This window comes from Montipora capricornis, chromosome 8, assembly GCF_036669925.1.
Source record: "Montipora capricornis isolate CH-2021 chromosome 8, ASM3666992v2, whole genome shotgun sequence".
Taxonomy (NCBI): Eukaryota; Metazoa; Cnidaria; class Anthozoa; order Scleractinia; family Acroporidae; genus Montipora; species Montipora capricornis.
This window is the reverse complement of record NC_090890.1, coordinates 7088425-7109623: the sequence shown is the minus strand read 5'-3', so window position 1 is coordinate 7109623 and position 21199 is coordinate 7088425. Positions and strand designations below refer to the sequence as shown.

The following is a 21199-nucleotide window of genomic DNA, read 5'->3' as shown; positions in this document are numbered from 1 at the left end:
AATTTTTATTGGTTAATCGGAGATCCAATCAAACAATCGGTTATATGGCTATGATAGCTAAAGGAAGTCATTTTGTTTAGTTCTATTAACGTGTGTTTGAAACTCTGAGATGAAAAAGTGCATTAAGAAACAATGAAACGAGTTTGAAAATATCGATTTTTTTTTAAACTTGGGGATGCAATTTGAGTCTAGAATGGAGAAACGTCTGTAAAGGGTTCAGAGTCGTTTTTATCCGGGAGATTTAATGACCCATACGGGAGACCGGGAGATTCGTTCCATATCCGGGAGACTCCCGGATAATCCGGGAGAGTTGGCACGTATGCAATTCCCTTATCATCTAACTGGTCATTGCACAGGTACATGTACAGTGTACAGTCACCTGTGTTCGAATACAGGATAAAAAGTCAGTTGAGCAGCGCTCTGTATTGTGGCTGTTAGGATGTTACAGGGATGTTAGGATGTTACATAGTCGGGTCGCTGTCTCAGCTGTCTGCCCGTACGAAAATATCAGACCTTTAGTAATTTTGAAACATGAATAGGGCCAGATCAGACCTGAAAGCAACCTTACTAGCGAAGCTTGAACAGAGCCTTATGAAACCTTACAGTAACCTTAAAACCAAGCTTTAAATAACTTAAATTCTTAAGGCTTCAAAGCCTTAAGAATTTAAGGCATTAACATTGAAAACATTCAGGCCTAAATGTCGCCCAAGCGGCGATTGAATTACCTACGATACGTTCGATTTGCTATTGACGAAATTTTGAGGCCTACAGACAGCCTGAATCAGGCTGTAAACAGTCGGAAAGAATCAATTTTACAACGATCTATCGAATTACAAAGCACGTTACCGCCACCCTGCAAGCAGAGGCTTTCTTTTGCTTGCTCGATTTTGGCGTTCTTTTCTCCTCAGTAAAGAAAAAGACAAAAGGAGGCTCTGCTCGCAGGGTGGTTACCGCACGATCGAAAAACATTTTACTTCCATCCGCGATCCGTCCACGACCGTTCTTTACTTTAAAAAACAGGAACTACACATACCTTGATGAATAATGGCTATAATTCTTCATTTTCTCATCGTAAAGCCTTTGTTAAATCTTTTCCATCAGCGTCATATAAGCTAAAAGTACTACATGAATAATGGGTTTTCTGAATGATCGAACATATCATTCAACATTCAATGCATGGTTGAGGAAAAAACTAACAGCAGAATTTCTTCCCAACCGCGGTCAGTGTAAAAAACACTGACCCCAGGTCCATGGACTCCTCTACGGACTCGGTCCACGGACTGCCTCATGGACCGGTCCACGGACTACCCCTACGGACCCCCAATACGGACCACCAAATGATTCTCTGCAGTTGGAAAATGGCGGGCGATGTGTCCATGCAGTCAAAGCCATGGAGAAAAGTCGGGCGATTTAAAAATGGCCGATTTTTTGGTCGAACTTCGGAAGGCTAAAAAAAATAGGAAATACAAGTCGCCTGATGGCCTAATTAGTATGGATTGAAAGCTAAACTATCCTAGATTTGTGCTATGCAAAAAACCGCATGAAAAAAGACCTATTAGAGGAGAAATAACATTTTTCGCAAAAGTGTCGAAAATGGCCATTTTTGGCAAAGTAGCAAAGGGGGGACCAAAGGAAAATTTTCAAAAATGGCCGATTTTTTGGTCGAACTTCGGAAGGCTAAAAAAATAGGAAATACAAGTCGCCTGATGGCCTAATTAGTATGGATTGAAAGCTAAACTATCCTAGATTTGTGCTATGCAAAAAACCGCATGAAAAAAGACCTATTAGAGAGAAATAACATTTTTCGCAAAAGTGTCGAAAATGGCCATTTTTGGCAAAGTAGCAAAGGGGGGACCAAAGGAAAATTTTCAAAAATGGCCGATTTTTTGGTCGAACTTCGGAAGGCTAAAAAAATAGGAAATACAAGTCGCCTGATGGCCTAATTAGTATGGATTGAAAGCTAAACTATCCTAGATTTGTGCTATGCAAAAAACCGCATGAAAAAAGACCTATTAGAGGAGAAATAACATTTTTCGCAAAAGTGTCGAAAATGGCCATTTTTGGCAAAGTAGCAAAGGGGGGACCAAAGGAAAATTTTCAAAAATGGCCGATTTTTTGGTCGAACTTCGGAAGGCTAAAAAAATAGGAAATACAAGTCGCCTGATGGCCTAATTAGTATGGATTGAAAGCTAAACTATCCTAGATTTGTGCTATGCAAAAAACCGCATGAAAAAAGACCTATTAGAGGAGAAATAACATTTTTCGCAAAAGTGTCGAAAATGGCCATTTTGGCAAAGTAGCAAAGGGGGGACCAAAGGAAAATTTTCAAAAATGGCCGATTTTTGGTCGAACTTCGGAAGGCTAAAAAAATAGGAAATACAAGTCGCCTGATGGCCTAATTAGTATGGATTGAAAGCTAAACTATCCTAGATTTGTGCTATGCAAAAAACCGCATGAAAAAAGACCTATTAGAGGAGAAATAACATTTTTCGCAAAAGTGTCGAAAATGGCCATTTTTGGCAAAGTAGCAAAGGGGGGACCAAAGGAAAATTTTCAAAAATGGCCGATTTTTTGGTCGAACTTCGGAAGGCTAAAAAAATAGGAAATACAAGTCGCCTGATGGCCTAATTAGTATGGATTGAAAGCTAAACTATCCTAGATTTGTGCTATGCAAAAAACCGCATGAAAAAAGACCTATTAGAGGAGAAATAACATTTTTCGCAAAAGTGTCGAAAATGGCCATTTTTGGCAAAGTAGCAAAGGGGGGACCAAAGGAAAATTTTCAAAAATGGCCGATTTTTTGGTCGAACTTCGGAAGGCTAAAAAAATAGGAAATACAAGTCGCCTGATGGCCTAATTAGTATGGATTGAAAGCTAAACTATCCTAGATTTGTGCTATGCAAAAAACCGCATGAAAAAAGACCTATTAGAGGAGAAATAACATTTTTCGCAAAAGTGTCGAAAATGGCCATTTTTGGCAAAGTAGCAAAGGGGGGACCAAAGGAAAATTTTCAAAAATGGCCGATTTTTGGTCGAACTTCGGAAGGCTAAAAAAATAGGAAATACAAGTCGCCTGATGGCCTAATTAGTATGGATTGAAAGCTAAACTATCCTAGATTTGTGCTATGCAAAAAACCGCATGAAAAAAGACCTATTAGAGGAGAAATAACATTTTTCGCAAAAGTGTCGAAAATGGCCATTTTTGGCAAAGTAGCAAAGGGGGGACCAAAGGAAAATTTTCAAAAATGGCCGATTTTTTGGTCGAACTTCGGAAGGCTAAAAAAATAGGAAATACAAGTCGCCTGATGGCCTAATTAGTATGGATTGAAAGCTAAACTATCCTAGATTTGTGCTATGCAAAAAACCGCATGAAAAAAGACCTATTAGAGGAGAAATAACATTTTTCGCAAAAGTGTCGAAAATGGCCATTTTTGGCAAAGTAGCAAAGGGGGGACCAAAAAAACTTTTCAAAAATGGCCGATTTTTTGGTCGAACTTCGGAAGGCTAAAAAAATAGGAAATACAAGTCGCCTGATGGCCTAATTAGTATGGATTGAAAGCTAAACTATCCTAGATTTGTGCTATGCAAAAAACCGCATGAAAAAAGACCTATTAGAGGAGAAATAACATTTTTCGCAAAAGTGTCGAAATGGCCATTTTTGGCAAAGTAGCAAAGGGGGGACCAAAGGAAAATTTTCAAAAATGGCCGATTTTTTGGTCGAACTTCGGAAGGCTAAAAAAATAGGAAATACAAGTCGCCTGATGGCCTAATTAGTATGGATTGAAAGCTAAACTATCCTAGATTTGTGCTATGCAAAAAACCGCATGAAAAAAGACCTATTAGAGGAGAAATAACATTTTTCGCAAAAGTGTCGAAAATGGCCATTTTTGGCAAAGTAGCAAAGGGGGGACCAAAGGAAAATTTTCAAAAATGGCCGATTTTTTGGTCGAACTTCGGAAGGCTAAAAAAATAGGAAATACAAGTCGCCTGATGGCCTAATTAGTATGGATTGAAAGCTAAACTATCCTAGATTTGTGCTATGCAAAAAACCGCATGAAAAAAGACCTATTAGAGGAGAAATAACATTTTTCGCAAAAGTGTCGAAAATGGCCATTTTTGGCAAAGTAGCAAAGGGGGGACCAAAGGAAAATTTTCAAAAATGGCCGATTTTTTGGTCGAACTTCGGAAGGCTAACAAAATAGGAAAAACAAGTCGCCTGATAGCCTAATTAGTATGGATTGAAAGCTAAACTAGGCCTTGATTTGGCGCTATGCAAAAAACCGCATGAAAAAAGAATATTAGAGGAGAAAATAACATTTTTCGCAAAAAGGGTCGAAAATGGCCATTTTTCGCAAAGTAGCAAAGGGGGGACCAAAGGAAATTTTTCAAAAAACTGGCCGATTTTTTGGGTCTCAAATTCGGAAGGCTAAAAAAATAGGAAATACAAGTCGCCTGATGGCATAATTAGTATGGATTGAAAGCTAAAACTATTCTAGATTTGCGCTATGCAAAAAACCGAATGAAAAAAGACCTATATAGAGGAGGAAATAAAAACATTTTTTTTTTTTTTTTTCGCCCAAACCCCCCCCCCACCCCCCACCCACCCCCCCCCCCCCCCCCCAAAACCCCCCACCCCCCACCAACCCCACCCTTCACTCATCCCAAAAGTGTCGACGAACATGGCCATTTTCGCAAAAGTAGCAAAGGGGGGACCAAAAAGGAAAAAAATTTTTTCAAAAAATGGCCCGATTTTTTGTCGGTCAACTTCGGAAGGCTAACAAAATAGGAAATACAAGTCGCACTGATGGCCTAATTAGTATGGATTCGAAAGCTAAACTATCCTAGATTTTTGGTATGCAAAAAAACCGCATGAAAAAAGACCTATTAGAGGAGAAATAACATTTTTCGCAAAAGTGTTCGAAAATGGCCATTTTCGAAAAGTAGCAAAAAAGGGGGGACCAAAGGAAAATTTTTCACAAAAATGGCCGATTTTTTGGGTCGAACTTCGGAAGGCTAAAAAATAGGAAATACAAGTCGCCTGATGGACTAATTAGTATGGATTGAAAGCTAAACTATCCTAGATTTGCGCTATGCAAAAAAATGCATGAAAAAAGGACCTATTAGAGGAGAAATAACATTTTTCGCAAAAGTGTCGAAAATGGCCATTTTTCGCAAGATAGCAAAGGGGGGGGGACCACAGGAAATTTTTCAACAAATGGCCCGATTTTTGGGGTCGAACTTCGGAAGGCTAAGAAAATAGGACATACAAGTCGCCTGATGGCCTAATTAGTATGGCTTGAAAGCTAGCTAAACTATCCTAGATTTGCGCTGTGCCAAAAACCGCATGAAAAACGACCTATTAGAGGAGAAATAACACATTTTTTCGCAAAAGATGTCGGAAAATGGCCATTTTTCGCAATAGTAGCAAAGGGGGGGGACCAAAGGAAAGTTTTCAAAAAAATGGCCGATTTTTGGGTCGAACTTCGGCAGGCTAAAAAAATAGGAAATACTAAGTACATTGCGCGATGGCCTAATTAGTATGGATTTGAAAAGCTAAACTATCCTAGATTTGCGCTCTGCAAAAAACCGCATGAGAAAAAAGTGACCTATTAGCGGAGAAATAACATTTTTCGCAAACCAGTGTCGAAAATGGCCATTTTTGGCACAAAGATCGCAAAGGGGGGACGCAAAGGAAAATTTTACAAAAATGGCCGATTTTTTTGGTCGTCAACTTCGGAAGGCTAAAAAAAATAGTGAAATACAAGTCGCCTGATGGCCTAATTAGTATGGATTGACAAGCTAATCTATCCCTAAAGATTTGCGCTATGCAAAAGATAACCGCATTGAAAAAAGGACCCTATTAGAGTGAGAAAGAAATAACATTTTTTTCGCAAAAAAAGTGGTCGAAAATGGCCATTTTTGGCAAGAGTTAGCAAAGGGGGGACCAAAGGAACATTTTTCAAAAAATGGCCGATTTTTTGGGTCGAACTTCGGAAGGCTAAAAAAAGTAGGAAATACAAGTCGCCTGATGGCCTAATTAGTATGGATTGAAAGCTAAACTATCCTAGATTTGTGCTATGCAAAAAACCGCATGAAAAAAGACCTATTAGAGGAGAAATAACATTTTTCGCAAAAGTGTCGAAAATGGCCATTTTTGGCAAAGTAGCAAAGGGGGGACCAAAGGAAATTTTTCAAAAATGGCCGATTTTTTGGTCGAACTTCGGAAGATTAAAAAAAAAGGAAATACAAGTCGCCTGATGGCCTAATTAGTATGGATGGAAAGCTAAACTATCCTAGATTTGTGCTATGCAAAAAACCGCATGAAAAAAGACCTATTAGAGGAGAAATAACATTTTTCGCAAAAGTGTCGAAAATGGCCATTTTTGGCAAAGTAGCAAAGGGGGGACCAAAGGAACTTTTTCAAAAATGGCCGATTTTTTAGTCGAACTTCGGAAGGCTAAAAAAATAGGAAATACAAGTCGCCTGATTGCCTAATTAGTATGGATTGAAAGCTAAACTATCCTAGATTTGTGCTATGCAAAAAACCGCATGAAAAAAGACCTATTAGAGGAGAAATAACATTTTTCGCAAAAGTGTCGAAAATGGCCATTTTTCGCAAAGTAGCAAAGGGGGGACCAAAGGAAATTTTTCAAAAATGGCCGATTTTTTGGTCGAACTTCGGAAGGCTAAAAAAATAAGAAATAAAAGTCGTCTGATAGCCTAATTAGTATGGATTGAAAGCTAAACTAACCTAGATTTGTGCTATGCAAAAAACAGCATGAAAAAAGACCTATTAGAGGAGGAATACATTTTTCGCAAAAGTGTCGAAAATGGCCATTTTTGGCAAAGTAGCAAAGGGGGGACCAAAGGAAATTTTTCAAAAATGGCTGATTTTTTGGTCGAACTTCGGAAGGCTAAAAAAATAGGAAATACAAGTCGCCTGATGGCCTAATTAGTATGGATTGAAAGCTAAACTATCCTAGATTTGTGCTATGCAAAAAACGGCATGAAAAAACACCTATTAGAGGAGAAAAACATTTTTCGCAAAAGTGTCGAAAATGGCCATTTTTGGCAAAGTAGCAAAGGGGGGACCAAAGGAAATTTTTCAAAAATGGCCGATTTTTTGTTCGAACTTCGGAAGGCTAAAAAAATAGGAAATACAAGTCGCCTGATGGCCTAATTAGTATGGATTGAAAGCTAAACTATCCTAGATTTGTGCTATGCAAAAAACCGCATGAAAAAAGACCTATTAGGGGAGAAATAACATTTTTCGCAAAAGTGTCGAAAATGGCCATTTTTGGCAAAGTAGCAAAGGGGGGACCAAAGGACATTTTTCAAAAATGGCCGAATTTTTGGTCGAACTTCGGAAGGCTAAAAAAATAGAAAATACAAGTTGCCTGATGGCCTAATTAGTATGGATTGAAAGCTAAACTATCCTAGATTTGTGCTATGCCAAAAACCGCATGAAAAAACACCTATTAGAGGAGAAATAACATTTTTCGCAAAAGTGTCGAAAATGGCCATTTTTGGCAAAGTAGCAAAGGGGGGACCAAAGGAAATTTTTCAAAAATGGCCGATTTTTTGGTCGAACTTCGGAAGGCTAAAAAAATAGGAAATACAAGTCGCCTGATGGCCTAATTAGTATGGATTGAAAGCTAAACTATCCTAGATTTGCGCTATGCAAAAAACCGCATGAAAAAAGACCTATTAGAGGAGAAATAACATTTTTCGCAAAAGTGTCGAAAATGGCCATTTTTGCCAAAGTAGCAAAGGGGGGACCAAAGGAAATTTTTCAAAAATGGCCGATTTTTTGGTCGAACTTCGGAAGGCTAAAAAAATAGGAAATACAAGTCGCCTGATGGCCTAATTAGTATGGATTGAAAGCTAAACTATCCTAGATTTGTGCTATGCAAAAAACCGCATGAAAAAAGACCTATTAGAGGAGAAATAACATTTTTCGCAAAAGTGTCGAAAATGGCCATTTTTGGCAAAGTAGCAAAGGGGGGACCAAAGGAAAATTGTCAAAAATCGCCGATTTTTTGGGTCGCTGAACTTGCGAAAGGCTAAAAAAATAGGAAATACAAGTCGCCTGAAATGGCCTAATTAGCTATTATTGGAAAGCTCAAACCTAATCCATCCTAGGGAGATCTTGTGCTATGCAAAAAACTGCATGAAAAAAGACCTAGTAGAACGAAATAACATTTTTCGCAAAAGTGTCGAAAATGGACCATTTTTGGCAACCGTAGCAACGGGGGGACCCAAGGAAATTTTTCCAAAATGGCCGATTTTTTGATCGACCTTCGGACGGCTAAAAAAATAGGAAATACAAGTCGCCTGATGGCCTAATTAGTATGGATTGAAAGCTAAACTATCCTAGATTTGTGCTATGCAAAAAACCGCATGAAAAAAGACCTATTAGAGGAGAAATAACATTTTTCGCAAAAGTGTCGAAAATGGCCATTTTTGGCAAAGTAGCAAAGGGGGGACCAAAGGAAAATTTTCAAAAATGGCCGATTTTTTGGTCGAACTTCGGAAGGCTAAAAAATAGGAAATACAAGTCGCCTGATGGCCTAATTAGTATGGATTGAAAGCTAAACTATCCTAGATTTGTGCTATGCAAAAAACCGCATGAAAAAAGACCTATTAGAGGAGAAATAACATTTTTCGCAAAAGTGTCGAAAATGGCCATTTTTGGCAAAGTAGCAAAGGGGGGACCAAAGGAAAATTTTCAAAAATGGCCGATTTTTTGGTCGAACTTCGGAAGGCTAAAAAAATAGGAAATACAAGTCGCCTGATGGCCTAATTAGTATGGATTGAAAGCTAAACTATCCTAGATTTGTGCTATGCAAAAACCGCATGAAAAAAGACCTATTAGAGGAGAAATAACATTTTTCGCAAAAGTGTCGAAAATGGCCATTTTTGGCAAAGTAGCAAAGGGGGGACCAAAGGAAAATTTTCAAAAATGGCCGATTTTTTGGTCGAACTTCGGAAGGCTAAAAAAATAGGAAATACAAGTCGCCTGATGGCCTAATTAGTATGGATTGAAAGCTAAACTATCCTAGATTTGTGCTATGCAAAAAACCGCATGAAAAAAGACCTATTAGAGGAGAAATAACATTTTTCGCAAAAGTGTCGAAAATGGCCATTTTTGGCAAAGTAGCAAAAGGGGACCAAAGGAAAATTTTCAAAAATGGCCGATTTTTTGGTCGAACTTCGGAAGGCTAAAAAAATAGGAAATACAAGTCGCCTGATGGCCTAATTAGTATGGATTGAAAGCTAAACTATCCTAGATTTGTGCTATGCAAAAAACCGCATGAAAAAAGACCTATTAGAGGAGAAATAACATTTTTCGCAAAAGTGTCGAAAATGGCCATTTTTGGCAAAGTAGCAAAGGGGGGACCAAAGGAAAATTTTCAAAAATGGCCGATTTTTTGGTCGAACTTCGGAAGGCTAAAAAAATAGGAAATACAAGTCGCCTGATGGCCTAATTAGTATGGATTGAAAGCTAAACTATCCTAGATTTGTGCTATGCAAAAAACCGCATGAAAAAAGACCTATTAGAGGAGAAATAACATTTTTCGCAAAAGTGTCGAAAATGGCCATTTTTGGCAAAGTAGCAAAGGGGGGACCAAAGGAAAATTTTCAAAAATGGCCGATTTTTTGGTCGAACTTCGGAAGGCTAAAAAAATAGGAAATACAAGTCGCCTGATGGCCTAATTAGTATGGATTGAAAGCTAAACTATCCTAGATTTGTGCTATGCAAAAAACCGCATGAAAAAAGACCTATTAGAGGAGAAATAACATTTTTCGCAAAAGTGTCGAAAATGGCCATTTTTGGCAAAGTAGCAAAGGGGGGACCAAAGGAAAATTTTCAAAAATGGCCGATTTTTTGGTCGAACTTCGGAAGGCTAAAAAAATAGGAAATACAAGTCGCCTGATGGCCTAATTAGTATGGATTGAAAGCTAAACTATCCTAGATTTGTGCTATGCAAAAAACCGCATGAAAAAAGACCTATTAGAGGAGAAATAACATTTTTCGCAAAAGTGTCGAAAATGGCCATTTTTGGCAAAGTAGCAAAGGGGGGACCAAAGGAAAATTTTCAAAAATGGCCGATTTTTTGGTCGAACTTCGGAAGGCTAAAAAATAGGAAATACAAGTCGCCTGATGGCCTAATTAGTATGGATTGAAAGCTAAACTATCCTAGATTTGTGCTATGCAAAAAACCGCATGAAAAAAGACCTATTAGAGGAGAAATAACATTTTTCGCAAAAGTGTCGAAAATGGCCATTTTTGGCAAAGTAGCAAAGGGGGGACCAAAGGAAAATTTTCAAAAATGGCCGATTTTTTGGTCGAACTTCGGAAGGCTAAAAAAATAGGAAATACAAGTCGCCTGATGGCCTAATTAGTATGGATTGAAAGCTAAACTATCCTAGATTTGTGCTATGCAAAAAACCGCATGAAAAAAGACCTATTAGAGGAGAAATAACATTTTTCGCAAAAGTGTCGAAAATGGCCATTTTTGGCAAAGTAGCAAAGGGGGGACCAAAGGAAAATTTTCAAAAATGGCCGATTTTTGGTCGAACTTCGGAAGGCTAAAAAAATAGGAAATACAAGTCGCCTGATGGCCTAATTAGTATGGATTGAAAGCTAAACTATCCTAGATTTGTGCTATGCAAAAAACCGCATGAAAAAAGACCTATTAGAGAGAAATAACATTTTTCGCAAAAGTGTCGAAAATGGCCATTTTTGGCAAAGTAGCAAAGGGGGGACCAAAGGAAAATTTTCAAAAATGGCCGATTTTTTGGTCGAACTTCGGAAGGCTAAAAAAATAGGAAATACAAGTCGCCTGATGGCCTAATTAGTATGGATTGAAAGCTAAACTATCCTAGATTTGTGCTATGCAAAAAACCGCATGAAAAAAGACCTATTAGAGGAGAAATAACATTTTTCGCAAAAGTGTCGAAAATGGCCATTTTTGGCAAAGTAGCAAAGGGGGGACCAAAGGAAAATTTTCAAAAATGGCCGATTTTTTGGTCGAACTTCGGAAGGCTAAAAAATAGGAAATACAAGTCGCCTGATGGCCTAATTAGTATGGATTGAAAGCTAAACTATCCTAGATTTGTGCTATGCAAAAAACCGCATGAAAAAAGACCTATTAGAGGAGAAATAACATTTTTCGCAAAAGTGTCGAAAATGGCCATTTTTGGCAAAGTAGCAAAGGGGGGACCAAAGGAAAATTTTCAAAAATGGCCGATTTTTTGGTCGAACTTCGGAAGGCTAAAAAAATAGGAAATACAAGTCGCCTGATGGCCTAATTAGTATGGATTGAAAGCTAAACTATCCTAGATTTGTGCTATGCAAAAAACCGCATGAAAAAAGACCTATTAGAGGAGAAATAACATTTTTCGCAAAAGTGTCGAAAATGGCCATTTTTGGCAAAGTAGCAAAGGGGGGACCAAAGGAAAATTTTCAAAAATGGCCGATTTTTTGGTCGAACTTCGGAAGGCTAAAAAATAGGAAATACAAGTCGCCTGATGGCCTAATTAGTATGGATTGAAAGCTAAACTATCCTAGATTTGTGCTATGCAAAAAACCGCATGAAAAAAGACCTATTAGAGGAGAAATAACATTTTTCGCAAAAGTGTCGAAAATGGCCATTTTTGGCAAAGTAGCAAAGGGGGGACCAAAGGAAAATTTTCAAAAATGGCCGATTTTTTGGTCGAACTTCGGAAGGCTAAAAAAATAGGAAATACAAGTCGCCTGATGGCCTAATTAGTATGGATTGAAAGCTAAACTATCCTAGATTTGTGCTATGCAAAAAACCGCATGAAAAAAGACCTATTAGAGGAGAAATAACATTTTTCGCAAAAGTGTCGAAAATGGCCATTTTTGGCAAAGTAGCAAAGGGGGGACCGAAGGAAAATTTTCAAAAATGGCCGATTTTTTGGTCGAACTTCGGAAGGCTTAAAAAATAGGAAATACAAGTCGCCTGATGGCCTAATTAGTATGGATTGAAAGCTAAACTATCCTAGATTTGTGCTATGCAAAAAACCGCATGAAAAAAGACCTATTAGAGGAGAAATAACATTTTTCGCAAAAGTGTCGAAAATGGCCATTTTTGGCAAAGTAGCAAAGGGGGGACCAAAGGAAATGTTTCAAAAATGGCCGATTTTTTGGTCGAACTTCGGAAGGCTAAAAAAATAGGAAATACAAGTCGCCTGATGGCCTAATTAGTATGGATTGAAAGCTAAACTATCCTAGATTTGTGCTATGCAAAAAACCGCATGAAAAAAGACCTATTAGAGGAGAAATAACATTTTTCGCAAAAGTGTCGAAAATGGCCATTTTTGGCAAAGTAGCAAAGGGGGGACCAAAGGAAAATTTTCAAAAATGGCCGATTTTTTGGTCGAACTTCGGAAGGCTAAAAAAATAGGAAATACAAGTCGCCTGATGGCCTAATTAGTATGGATTGAAAGCTAAACTATCCTAGATTTGTGCTATGCAAAAAACCGCATGAAAAAAGACCTATTAGAGGAGAAATAACATTTTTCGCAAAAGTGTCGAAAATGGCCATTTTTGGCAAAGTAGCAAAGGGGGGACCAAAGGAAAATTTTCAAAAATGGCCGATTTTTTGGTCGAACTTCGGAAGGCTAAAAAAATAGGAAATACAAGTCGCCTGATGGCCTAATTAGTATGGATTGAAAGCTAAACTATCCTAGATTTGTGCTATGCAAAAAACCGCATGAAAAAAGACCTATTAGAGGAGAAATAACATTTTTCGCAAAAGTGTCGAAAATGGCCATTTTTGGCAAAGTAGCAAAGGGGGGACCAAAGGAAAATTTTCAAAAATGGCCGATTTTTTGGTCGAACTTCGGAAGGCTAAAAAAATAGGAAATACAAGTCGCCTGATGGCCTAATTAGTATGGATTGAAAGCTAAACTATCCTAGATTTGTGCTATGCAAAAAACCGCATGAAAAAAGACCTATTAGAGGAGAAATAACATTTTTCGCAAAAGTGTCGAAAATGGCCATTTTTGGCAAAGTAGCAAAGGGGGGACCAAAGGAAAATTTTCAAAAATGGCCGATTTTTTGGTCGAACTTCGGAAGGCTAAAAAAATAGGAAATACAAGTCGCCTGATGGCCTAATTAGTATGGATTGAAAGCTAAACTATCCTAGATTTGTGCTATGCAAAAAACCGCATGAAAAAAGACCTATTAGAGAAATAACATTTTTCGCAAAAGTGTCGAAAATGGCCATTTTTGGCAAAGTAGCAAAGGGGGGACCAAAGGAAAATTTTCAAAAATGGCCGATTTTTTGGTCGAACTTCGGAAGGCTAAAAAAATAGGAAATACAAGTCGCCTGATGGCCTAATTAGTATGGATTGAAAGCTAAACTATCCTAGATTTGTGCTATGCAAAAAACCGCATGAAAAAAGACCTATTAGAGGAGAAATAACATTTTTCGCAAAAGTGTCGAAAATGGCCATTTTTGGCAAAGTAGCAAAGGGGGGACCAAAGGAAAATTTTCAAAAATGGCCGATTTTTTGGTCGAACTTCGGAAGGCTAAAAAAATAGGAAATACAAGTCGCCTGATGGCCTAATTAGTATGGATTGAAAGCTAAACTATCCTAGATTTGTGCTATGCAAAAAACCGCATGAAAAAAGACCTATTAGAGGAGAAATAACATTTTTCGCAAAAGTGTCGAAAATGGCCATTTTTGGCAAAGTAGCAAAGGGGGGACCAAAGGAAAATTTTCAAAAATGGCCGATTTTTTGGTCGAACTTCGGAAGGCTAAAAAATAGGAAATACAAGTCGCCTGATGGCCTAATTAGTATGGATTGAAAGCTAAACTATCCTAGATTTGTGCTATGCAAAAAACCGCATGAAAAAAGACCTATTAGAGGAGAAATAACATTTTTCGCAAAAGTGTCGAAAATGGCCATTTTTGGCAAAGTAGCAAAGGGGGGACCAAAGGAAAATTTTCAAAAATGGCCGATTTTTTGGTCGAACTTCGGAAGGCTAAAAAAATAGGAAATACAAGTCGCCTGATGGCCTAATTAGTATGGATTGAAAGCTAAACTATCCTAGATTTGTGCTATGCAAAAAACCGCATGAAAAAAGACCTATTAGAGGAGAAATAACATTTTTCGCAAAAGTGTCGAAAATGGCCATTTTTGGCAAAGTAGCAAAGGGGGGACCAAAGGAAAATTTTCAAAAATGGCCGATTTTTTGGTCGAACTTCGGAAGGCTAAAAAAATAGGAAATACAAGTCGCCTGATGGCCTAATTAGTATGGATTGAAAGCTAAACTATCCTAGATTTGTGCTATGCAAAAAACCGCATGAAAAAAGACCTATTAGAGGAGAAATAACATTTTTCGCAAAAGTGTCGAAAATGGCCATTTTTGGCAAAGTAGCAAAGGGGGGACCAAAGGAAATTATTCAAAAATGGCCGATTTTTTGGTCGAACTTCGGAAGGCTAAAAAATAGGAAATACAAGTCGCCTGATGGCCTAATTAGTATGGATTGAAAGCTAAACTATCCTAGATTTGTGCTATGCAAAAAACCGCATGAAAAAAGACCTATTAGAGGAGAAATAACATTTTTCGCAAAAGTGTCGAAAATGGCCATTTTTGGCAAAGTAGCAAAGGGGGAGCAAAGGAAAATTTTCAAAAATGGCCGATTTTTTGGTCGAACTTCGGAAGGCTAAAAAAATAGGAAATACAAGTCGCCTGATGGCCTAATTAGTATGGATTGAAAGCTAAACTATCCTAGATTTGTGCTATGCAAAAAACCGCATGAAAAAAGACCTATTAGAGGAGAAATAACATTTTTCGCAAAAGTGTCGAAAATGGCCATTTTTGGCAAAGTAGCAAAGGGGGGACCAAAGGAAAATTTTCAAAAATGGCCGATTTTTTGGTCGAACTTCGGAAGGCTAAAAAAATAGGAAATACAAGTCGCCTGATGGCCTAATTAGTATGGATTGAAAGCTAAACTATCCTAGATTTGTGCTATGCAAAAAACCGCATGAAAAAAGACCTATTAGAGGAGAAATAACATTTTTCGCAAAAGTGTCGAAAATGGCCATTTTTGGCAAAGTAGCAAAGGGGGGACCAAAGGAAAATTTTCAAAAATGGCCGATTTTTTGGTCGAACTTCGGAAGGCTAAAAAAATAGGAAATACAAGTCGCCTGATGGCCTAATTAGTATGGATTGAAAGCTAAACTATCCTAGATTTGTGCTATGCAAAAAACCGCATGAAAAAAGACCTATTAGAGGAGAAATAACATTTTTCGCAAAAGTGTCGAAAATGGCCATTTTTGGCAAAGTAGCAAAGGGGGGACCAAAGGAAAATTTTCAAAAATGGCCGATTTTTTGGTCGAACTTCGGAAGGCTAAAAAAATAGGAAATACAAGTCGCCTGATGGCCTAATTAGTATGGATTGAAAGCTAAACTATCCTAGATTTGTGCTATGCAAAAAACCGCATGAAAAAAGACCTATTAGAGGAGAAATAACATTTTTCGCAAAAGTGTCGAAAATGGCCATTTTTGGCAAAGTAGCAAAGGGGGGACCAAAGGAAAATTTTCAAAAATGGCCGATTTTTTGGTCGAACTTCGGAAGGCTAAAAAAATAGGAAATACAAGTCGCCTGATGGCCTAATTAGTATGGATTGAAAGCTAAACTATCCTAGATTTGTGCTATGCAAAAAACCGCATGAAAAAAGACCTATTAGAGGAGAAATAACATTTTTCGCAAAAGTGTCGAAAATGGCCATTTTTGGCAAAGTAGCAAAGGGGGACCAAAGGAAAATTTTCAAAAATGGCCGATTTTTTGGTCGAACTTCGGAAGGCTAAAAAAATAGGAAATACAAGTCGCCTGATGGCCTAATTAGTATGGATTGAAAGCTAAACTATCCTAGATTTGTGCTATGCAAAAAACCGCATGAAAAAAGACCTATTAGAGGAGAAATAACATTTTTCGCAAAAGTGTCGAAAATGGCCATTTTTGGCAAAGTAGCAAAGGGGGGACCAAAGGAAAATTTTCAAAAATGGCCGATTTTTTGGTCGAACTTCGGAAGGCTAAAAAAATAGGAAATACAAGTCGCCTGATGGCCTAATTAGTATGGATTGAAAGCTAAACTATCCTAGATTTGTGCTATGCAAAAAACCGCATGAAAAAAGACCTATTAGAGGAGAAATAACATTTTTCGCAAAAGTGTCGAAAATGGCCATTTTTGGCAAAGTAGCAAAGGGGGGACCAAAGGAAAATTTTCAAAAATGGCCGATTTTTTGGTCGAACTTCGGAAGGCTAAAAAAATAGGAAATACAAGTCGCCTGATGGCCTAATTAGTATGGATTGAAAGCTAAACTATCCTAGATTTGTGCTATGCAAAAAACCGCATGAAAAAAGACCTATTAGAGGAGAAATAACATTTTTCGCAAAAGTGTCGAAAATGGCCATTTTTGGCAAAGTAGCAAAGGGGGGACCAAAGGAAAATTTTCAAAAATGGCCGATTTTTTGGTCGAACTTCGGAAGGCTAAAAAAATAGGAAATACAAGTCGCCTGATGGCCTAATTAGTATGGATTGAAAGCTAAACTATCCTAGATTTGTGCTATGCAAAAAACCGCATGAAAAAAGACCTATTAGAGAAGAAATAACATTTTTCGCAAAAGGGTGGAAAAGGGCCATTTTGGGAAAAGTAGAAAAGGGGGGACCAAAGGAAATTTTCAAAAATGGCCGATTTTTTGGTCGAACTTCGGAAGGCTAAAAAAATAGGAAATACAAGTCGCCTGATGGCCTAATTAGTATGGATTGAAAGCTAAACTATCCTAGATTTGTGCTATGCAAAAAACCGCATGAAAAAAGACCTATTAGAGGAGAAATAACATTTTTCGCAAAAGTGTCGAAAATGGCCATTTTTGGCAAAGTAGCAAAGGGGGGACCAAAGGAAAATTTTCAAAAATGGCCGATTTTTTGGTCGAACTTCGGAAGGCTAAAAAAATAGGAAATACAAGTCGCCTGATGGCCTAATTAGTATGGATTGAAAGCTAAACTATCCTAGATTTGTGCTATGCAAAAAACCGCATGAAAAAAGACCTATTAGAGGAGAAATAACATTTTTCGCAAAAGTGTCGAAAATGGCCATTTTTGGCAAAGTAGCAAAGGGGGGACCAAAGGAAAATTTTCAAAAATGGCCGATTTTTTGGTCGAACTTCGGAAGGCTAAAAAAATAGGAAATACAAGTCGCCTGATGGCCTAATTAGTATGGATTGAAAGCTAAACTATCCTAGATTTGTGCTATGCAAAAAACCGCATGAAAAAAGACCTATTAGAGGAGAAATAACATTTTTCGCAAAAGTGTCGAAAATGGCCATTTTTGGCAAAGTAGCAAAGGGGGGACCAAAGGAAAATTTTCAAAAATGGCCGATTTTTTGGTCGAACTTCGGAAGGCTAAAAAAATAGGAAATACAAGTCGCCTGATGGCCTAATTAGTATGGATTGAAAGCTAAACTATCCTAGATTTGTGCTATGCAAAAAACCGCATGAAAAAAGACCTATTAGAGGAGAAATAACATTTTTCGCAAAAGTGTCGAAAATGGCCATTTTTGGCAAAGTAGCAAAGGGGGGACCAAAGGAAAATTTTCAAAAATGGCCGATTTTTTGGTCGAACTTCGGAAGGCTAAAAAAATAGGAAATACAAGTCGCCTGATGGCCTAATTAGTATGGATTGAAAGCTAAACTATCCTAGATTTGTGCTATGCAAAAAACCGCATGAAAAAAGACCTATTAGAGGAGAAATAACATTTTTCGCAAAAGTGTCGAAAATGGCCATTTTTGGCAAAGTAGCAAAGGGGGGACCAAAGGAAAATTTTCAAAAATGGCCGATTTTTTGGTCGAACTTCGGAAGGCTAAAAAAATAGGAAATACAAGTCGCCTGATGGCCTAATTAGTATGGATTGAAAGCTAAACTATCCTAGATTTGTGCTATGCAAAAAACCGCATGAAAAAAGACCTATTAGAGGAGAAATAACATTTTTCGCAAAAGTGTCGAAAATGGCCATTTTTGGCAAAGTAGCAAAGGGGGGACCAAAGGAAAATTTTCAAAAATGGCCGATTTTTTGGTCGAACTTCGGAAGGCTAAAAAAATAGGAAATACAAGTCGCCTGATGGCCTAATTAGTATGGATTGAAAGCTAAACTATCCTAGATTTGTGCTATGCAAAAAACCGCATGAAAAAAGACCTATTAGAGGAGAAATAACATTTTTCGCAAAAGTGTCGAAAATGGCCATTTTTGGCAAAGTAGCAAAGGGGGACCAAGGGAAAATTTTCAAAAATGGCCGATTTTTTGGTCGAACTTCGGAAGGCTAAAAAAATAGGAAATACAAGTCGCCTGATGGCCTAATTAGTATGGATTGAAAGCTAAACTATCCTAGATTTGTGCTATGCAAAAAACCGCATGAAAAAAGACCTATTAGAGGAGAAATAACATTTTTCGCAAAAGTGTCGAAAATGGCCATTTTTGGCAAAGTAGCAAAGGGGGGACCAAAGGAAAATTTTCAAAAATGGCCGATTTTTGGTCGAACTTCGGAAGGCTAAAAAAATAGGAAATACAAGTCGCCTGATGGCCTAATTAGTATGGATTGAAAGCTAAACTATCCTAGATTTGTGCTATGCAAAAAACCGCATGAAAAAAGACCTATTAGAGGAGAAATAACATTTTTCGCAAAAGTGTCGAAAATGGCCATTTTTGGCAAAGTAGCAAAGGGGGGACCAAAGGAAAATTTTCAAAAATGGCCGATTTTTTGGTCGAACTTCGGAAGGCTAAAAAAATAGGAAATACAAGTCGCCTGATGGCCTAATTAGTATGGATTGAAAGCTAAACTATCCTAGATTTGTGCTATGCAAAAAACCGCATGAAAAAAGACCTATTAGAGGAGAAATAACATTTTTCGCAAAAGTGTCGAAAATGGCCATTTTTGGCAAAGTAGCAATGGGGGTCCAAAGGAAAATTTTCAAAAATGGCCGATTTTTTGGTCGAACTTCGGAAGGCTAAAAAAATAGGAAATACAAGTCGCCTGATGGCCTAATTAGTATGGATTGAAAGCTAAACTATCCTAGATTTGTGCTATGCAAAAAACTGCATGAAAAAAGACCTATTAGAGGAGAAATAACATTTTTCGCAAAAGTGTCGAAAATGGCCATTTTTGGCAAAGTAGCAAAGGGGGGACCAAAGGAAATTTTTTTAAAAAATGGCCGATTTTTTGGTCGAACTTCGGAAGGCTAAAAAAATAGGAAATACAAGTCGCCTGATGGCCTAATTAGTATGGATTGAAAGCTAAACTATCCTAGATTTGTGCTATGCAAAAAACCGCATGAAAAAAGACCTATTAGAGGAGAAATAACATTTTTCGCAAAAGTGTCGAAAATGGCCATTTTTGGCAAAGTAGCAAAGGGGGGACCAAAGGAAAATTTTCAAAAATGGCCGATTTTTTGGTCGAACTTCGGAAGGCTAAAAAATAGGAAATACAAGTCGCCTGATGGCCTAATTAGTATGGATTGAAAGCTAAACTATCCTAGATTTGTGCTATGCAAAAAACCGCATGAAAAAAGACCTATTAGAGGAGAAATAACATTTTTCGCAAAAGTGTCGAAAATGGCCATTTTTGGCAAAGTAGCAAAGGGGGGACCAAAGGAAAATTTTCAAAAATGGCCGATTTTTTGGTCGAACTTCGGAAGGCTAAAAAATAGGAAATACAAGTCGCCTGATGGCCTAATTAGTATGGATTGAAAGCTAAACTATCCTAGATTTGTGCTATGCAAAAAACCGCATGAAAAAAGACCTATTAGAGGAGAAATAACATTTTTCGCAAAAGTGTCGAAAATGGCCATTTTTGGCAAAGTAGCAAAGGGGGGACCAAAGGAAAATTTTCAAAAATGGCCGATTTTTTGGTCGAACTTCGGAAGGCTAAAAAAATAGGAAATACAAGTCGCCTGATGGCCTAATTAGTATGGATTGAAAGCTAAACTATCCTAGATTTGTGCTATGCAAAAAACCGCATGAAAAAAGACCTATTAGAGGAGAAATAACATTTTTCGCAAAAGTGTCGAAAATGGCCATTTTTGGCAAAGTAGCAAAGGGGGGACCAAAGGAAAATTTTCAAAAATGGCCGATTTTTTGGTCGAACTTCGGAAGGCTAAAAAATAGGAAATACAAGTCGCCTGATGGCCTAATTAGTATGGATTGAAAGCTAAACTATCCTAGATTTGTGCTATGCAAAAAACTGCATGAAAAAAGACCTATTAGAGGAGAAATAACATTTTTCGCAAAAGTGTCGAAAATGGCCATTTTTGGCAAAGTAGCAAAGGGGGGACCAAAGGAAAATTTTCAAAAATGGCCGATTTTTGGTCGAACTTCGGAAGGCTAAAAAAATAGGAAATACAAGTCGCCTGATGGCCTAATTAGTATGGATTGAAAGCTAAACTATCCTAGATTTGTGCTATGCAAAAAACCGCATGAAAAAAGACCTATTAGAGGAGAAATAACATTTTTCGCAAAAGTGTCGAAAATGGCCATTTTTGGCAAAGTAGCAAAGGGGGGACCAAAGGAAAATTTTCAAAAATGGCCGATTTTTTGGTCGAACTTCGGAAGGCTAAAAAAATAGGAAATACAAGTCGCCTGATGGCCTAATTAGTATGGATTGAAAGCTAAACTATCCTAGATTTGTGCTATGCAAAAAACCGCATGAAAAAAGACCTATTAGAGGAGAAATAACATTTTTCGCAAAAGTGTCGAAAATGGCCATTTTTGGCAAAGTAGCAAAGGGGGGACCAAAGGAAAATTTTCAAAAATGGCCGATTTTTTGGTCGAACTTCGGAAGGCTAAAAAAATAGGAAATACAAGTCGCCTGATGGCCTAATTAGTATGGATTGAAAGCTAAACTATCCTAGATTTGTGCTATGCAAAAAACCGCATGAAAAAAGACCTATTAGAGGAGAAATAACATTTTTCGCAAAAGTGTCGAAAATGGCCATTTTTGGCAAAGTAGCAAAGGGGGGACCAAAGGAAATTTTCAAAAATGGCCGATTTTTTGGTCGAACTTCGGAAGGCTAAAAAAATAGGAAATACAAGTCGCCTGATGGCCTAATTAGTATGGATTGAAAGCTAAACTATCCTAGATTTGTGCTATGCAAAAAAC

The 21199-nt window shown here is 37.7% G+C and overlaps 1 protein-coding gene and 1 long non-coding RNA gene across 2 annotated transcripts in view; one reads left to right on the top strand and one right to left on the bottom strand.

Annotated features, from left to right (window-relative positions):
- LOC138059338 (uncharacterized) overlaps positions 1 to 1265 on the bottom strand; it is a 6088-nt gene extending 4823 nt beyond the window's left edge. The window contains exon 1 of the long non-coding RNA XR_011134197.1: positions 1034 to 1265. This is a non-coding gene — a long non-coding RNA (uncharacterized lncRNA). The remainder of the gene's footprint in view (positions 1 to 1033) is intronic.
- Positions 1 to 21199, top strand: part of LOC138059330 (3'-5' exoribonuclease HELZ2-like) — a 349076-nt gene that overhangs the window by 95809 nt on the left and 232068 nt on the right. The gene's annotated exons all lie outside the window — the stretch shown is intronic.